At 36.2% G+C, this 5,706-nt stretch overlaps 1 long non-coding RNA gene across 1 annotated transcript; it reads left to right on the plus strand.

Annotated features, from left to right (window-relative positions):
- Positions 1-1,428: 1,428 nt before the first annotated feature.
- LOC308412017 lies at positions 1,429-5,504 on the plus strand. The gene is made up of 4 exons (XR_013974516.1): positions 1,429-1,546; positions 1,644-1,725; positions 4,180-4,494; positions 4,571-5,504. It is a non-coding gene; the product is annotated as an uncharacterized lncRNA (long non-coding RNA).
- The last annotated feature ends 202 nt before the right edge of the window (positions 5,505-5,706 follow it).

Here is a 5,706-nt window from a genome sequence, read left to right on the forward strand (position 1 = left end):
CCTGTCTCAAAGTGTTCTGTTTACTGAACTTTTAAAACATTCGTTTTCACTTCATTAAAAAAAATGTATGCGTGTCCTTAATTTAAATAGATGGAATGTATTAATATAGCACTTTGCTCATCTCATCCATGATGGCTGACACTAGAATCTCGTGGCCAAGATTCCAGCTCAAGTTATGAAAGCTCAAAAGGATTTAGACAAATACAAACCCTGATCTCAAAATAAAACAAAGACACTTGCCACATGTTGAGGAAAAAAGACATGATGAGTCTTTGTCAGCGCTGTGGTGAAAATCGCCTGAAATGCATTTGTTTTCCGGCACATTTCTTCACTCTTCTTCCAGAGAATAACGGTTTACATTTAAATGGGTCATAGCGATACAGACATTACAAAATCCTTCAAACTTAAATTAAATCACATGATTGTAACAAAACAGTGTCTCCTGCTATGAAGAAAAAAAGTAAGGTGTGTTGACTGTACTGTCTTTTGCTCTGTCCAGTTCACCAGTCGCTATATGTGGTGTACATAGTTACGCCACATATAGTCTTCTCTGTCATTTCCATTTCTAAAGGATAGAAGTTATTAACAATCATTCAAGATCAGGTCTCTGGATAGATCAGACCTTGTGAAAATATGAGTTTCTTTTGTCTGATGCTTGGTGACATACATGTACATCCTAAACGTAATTATTTGTAATCACCAAGATTATTAACTGAAACTAAAACCAGAGGTGAAACAGCATTTAGTTAAGTAAATTGAAATAAAGTAAAATAACTAAAAACTAAAAAAAAAGTAGGAAATATTTCCTTCAAGTATCACAACTTCCTCGATGAAGCATTGATAGACACGATGTTGTGAGACTGGATGTTTACAAGTCTGCGATTCGACTGCTTTTAAAAGGTTCACTGTTTTTATTGTAATACCTGTGCTTATTTTCTTTTGCCTCTGACATATCCTCCAAACATTAATAATTAAAGTTATAAGGCGAGTAAACACGTGAGTTTAAGAAAATACCATTAGCCAATGATACGTTTAGGGGAAAACATGATATAGCTCTGCGTCCAGCTGGTGAGCTGTCCAGAGTGACCTGTCCCCCGCCTTTTGCCCCATGGTAGCTGGGAAGCTGATAAGCATAAGTGAGAGCAAATGGATGGATGGATGGACACATAAACACATAAGCACTCCTGCATTTGCTCAATTAGGTGGGGATTTGATATATTATCAATCAATCAATCAATGAATCACAAAAGAAGGGTAAAGCCAACCAGTTCAAAAAAGATGACTGAAAACTAAATAAACTAACTGTAAGAGTTAGTATTAAATTTGTTCCCTAGGTTGTTTTCTTAAGAAGAGAAAACTCAGTTTGTTGGAGCAGGGCATGTCTGTTCATGTTGCTGAGTAAATATGATACCCTAAGCTGAAGTGTCTTAACAGCAGAGAATGAGGCACTGTGTGTTCCTTCATTCTGCCCGTGTGCTCTGACACCATAAAACAGAGTCAAACTAAACGCCACAGACATCTACAGTGGATCAAAGACAGCAGGGTGGTACGTATAGATAGACTTGTTTTAGCCCATGTAGTAGCTCTCTGTGCTTGGCTTTTATCTGATTCCTCTCATGTAAAAAACATTGATTTTCATGCAGGTTAAAATGATGGCTTTCTTATTTACTGAATGGAGACATGTTACTGCCTTGGTTTCTATTTTCTGGCTAGCTGCAGCAGAAGGTAAGTCTTTGTTTTGAGTTTTGAACAGTGCTTAAAAAGAAGTTCTCACGGGAACTTTTTTTTTTTTTAAGATAAGATAAGACTTTATTGATCCCACAACGGGGAAATTTTTGCGTCACCTCAGCTCAAGTACAGATATATGAAGGAAATACAAAAATACAATTAAGTACAATCAATGAAAAAAGTAAGATAATACACTATATACAATGGTAGCATACACAGTATGTGATTATGGATATAGTTGGAAACAGGGAAGACATAAACTATATAGCTTGGAAGGTCATGGAAGGTCCATTATGCATGAAACAGTATAAAGACAGTATAAAAGCCTTCCACCTCCAACTGAGGTAGTAAACTTTACTCCATAATATTTGTCTCTAAGTCAGTTTCCTGTATTTCTGGTAAACTATACCAAACTGGTCTTCTTGCCAGTGAATACAATAAAAATGACCCAATAACTGAGGACGGTATTTATCAAAGGTGTGATCAACCTAATCCCATTCATGCTGTTGATATTGCGGAAAATACTTTCCTGGCATATGGAGGCATTTTGATAACCATGTCTGGGAGAAGAAGAGCATCATCTGCAGATTAGCAACTAACTTGACGGCTGACAGTTTTTACGATGTCCTGTAAAATCTGGATCGTAACATTATGTGTAGCATCCTTGGAAGTATAAGTGAATGCAACTTTTCTGCAGAGCCTCAAGAACTGACAGTAGTTAGTTAAGCTTAGCTTGATGTCGATAAAACACAGTTAAACAAAGCTAGTCTGACACATGGTAATATTCTGCAATTACAACAAAAAATAAATAAATAAATAAACTAAGTGTAAAATTGTGTCTCTGGGACATCAGCCGAGTACATTTTTGTGATCTAATATCAACATAAAGTCTCTATCGTGCCTTTTAGTGACAATAATGAATATGTTAGGTTTCAGATGAACAAGATTCGAATGCAGGATTCAAAGAAAAACTCTATTCAGGTTGTCAGGAGTCCAGAACAGAAATCCAGAATGAGCCAAAACAAACATCAAGCAAGGATGGATACGCTGATGCTCTGACAAGGGCTGAAGAGAGACGACTATTTAAACACAATGAGGGCTAATCAGGGGAAGGGGACACAGCTGGAAGAAAACTAGACACAATATAGTCATAAAGACAAAACATAAGTGAAATTAAAAGTAAGATACACAAATGCACAAAGTAAAACAGAAAATACCAGGGGAATTACACACAAAGATAAGAAACCTCAAGCAGAGAAGACCCAGGGGCAGACTAGACTTATAAACTGAAATGCAAGAAAAACACAAGAAACCAGATATAAATAACTCCAAGATTAGCAATTCAAAATAATGTAAAATATAAATAATATGAAAACTCAGCTTAATGATAAAAAATCAAAAACGAGAGCATGACATTTTATTTATTTATTTTTACAGTTTTTAGTGGGTGGATATTATCTGTTTCACATTATCGACTAACAATTAATAAATTCAAATTTTAAAAAATGAGAATGAGACGAGAGAAACACCCTTCAGCCATGTTATGAGTGTTGATGTTTGTCCATCAGAGGGCACTCAGCAACGTCCCTGTTAGCAGTACATGAGCGCAAGTAAATAAGTTAATACACAAAGGAAATGTTTGGAGAGTCTGTGTCTGAAAAGAAAAAGAATTACTGAATGACAAATCACCAAAAATCAGTATTTGGAACAGCTAAAAGACAATTAAAAACTATTAATAACAAAAATCAAAAGAATAAAGTAAATAAAACTAAAATTACCAGAAAAAAACCCACATTCTGTCATCCTGTGCACTCAGAGTCAGCAGCTGATTTATTAACTTAGCATCAAAACGAGGAAAATCCAGTTGTGTTTAGTAGCCATTCAACAACTCTATTCCTTCAGCTGCTTATTTTATAGTTTATAGTTTTTATTACTTTTAACAGGGACATGTAATAAAGAGGTATCTGTTCCTTATCTGTGCTAAGCTAAGCTAACAGCCTGCTGGTCTTAGCTATCCTGGTACAAACTTAAAACAAGAAAGTGGCTTAAATTTAGCATTTACAAAGTCACAATCCTAAATCTTGTTTCCAGGCAATACTTTGATACATTTTCCTGAAATCCAATTAAACTCTAATCCAGACAGTGAATTCCCACTGAAGACTATTTCTAGTAAATATTTTCATTATAAATAAGCACTCTTTTAAGGATGACAATTATTAACTAATTAAAACATTGCTCCTGTTAGCATATTGAGCTAAAACATGGTAAATGGTAAATGGCCTGTATTTATATAGCGCTAGTCCCTAAGGACCCCAAAGCGCTTTACATATCCAGTCATCCACCCATTCACACACACATTCACACACTGGCTAAAACATGACTAAAAACGTTCAAGTATGTAACTTGAACAACTGATAACACTATGTCCTCTCTCTCTCTTTGGTATTTCAGCCAACCAGAAAATAGAGTTGAAGACTTTGCCCAACATCACAGCACAGCTTGGACAAAATGTGACACTGACATGTGAAACCAACTTAGATTCATCAAGTATTAAGCACTTGTCCTGGTTATTTCCTAGTAAAAATCAATCTATGTGTCAATATGATTATGGAAACACTGTGCTTGAGAACAGATGTGAAGTAATAAATGGGACTTCACTCGTCCTGAAACTCATCAACGTAAGCCCAGCTGATCAGGGATCATACATGTGCAAGCTACGCTCCAAAGTGGGAACACGAGAAAATAACTCTACTGTTACAGTCCAAGGTGAGCTCACTTTAAATAGGTGGTAACAAATTTGTGATTTCTTTTTATTCATTCTAAGAGCCTTTTGTCTTTACAGAGTCTTCCACAAGTTCTCCAGAGGACATCTCCACGACTCTCGGTCAACCGGAAACTCCTGGATCTCACAAAGCAAATTCAGGGTCAGGAAATTTGGTGCAGTCGATGTATATAATGGTGGGAATCATCATAGTGAATCTTATTATGTATTGTTAATGGAACAAAAGTGTCCATTTCAGAATTTTATATGACTCATTTTTAATGTGAACAGCTATAAGTTGCAGGTGGTCGTGCCCCGGAAGCTCAAAAAGAGAATTTTTGAAATTCTTAGCAAATCTTTATCTTGAGAGAAGGATTGTAAAATCACCGTTTAGCTTAAATCTGGACTAATGAAGTGCTGAATGTCTTCATTTAAAAAATCACAGCACTGATTGCTGAAAACTCCCCACTTGATGGCAGCACAGCATTTTCTTTCCCTTGTCATGTGAAGCAGAGGCACAGTACACTTGAGCATTCGGCAGGAGCAGACTGAATAACTTTTATCACAAGTATCTAATTATTCCAGAAAACATGAACAGGTGAATTCACAGGCAGAAAAATCTCCACATTGCAGAAAATCCAGCTTCATTTTCACTCTTGTTTTACTGGCAGTTTGATGCTGACTGTGAAAAGGAAGGTTTGTATGTCACACCGCCACAGTCACATTTACTCAAATACTGCATAGAATTATTTGCTTGTCTGTTAAAAGTCATAATGTTATGTTATCATTTTTTATTTCCATATTACATTCAGCTCACAGTAAATGTGTAGTGATATGTACTCTAAGCTAATGTGCAGTGGATGATGTTGAGTCTTGCTTGGACACTGGATTTAGGGGGACTTGTATATAGGGTTGGAACTTTTTTAACATTTTTATTATACTACGCTTAAAAAAACGTGAAATGCTGTAAATGTGATGAACAATGTGTAAACCTTTTGAGAATAAAGCAACTAAACACCCCCCTGGTGCATTAGCATATTTGACTTGACATACCGTACACTCCGACTGTGGGTGTACATCTGCTGCTGCGACGCACGTGTTTGCTCTGCTATCGTGTGACTGCATGCGAGAGGTTTGTTTTGTCTTACGGGTTTCTCTGCTTGGTGGGAAAAGACAGACAGAGCATTCTGTTTTCAAGCTTTTTATCTTAATTTCTT

Source organism: Rhamphochromis sp. 'chilingali' (genome assembly GCF_963969265.1).
Source record: "Rhamphochromis sp. 'chilingali' genome assembly, chromosome: 15".
Taxonomy (NCBI): domain Eukaryota; kingdom Metazoa; phylum Chordata; class Actinopteri; order Cichliformes; family Cichlidae; genus Rhamphochromis; species Rhamphochromis sp. 'chilingali'.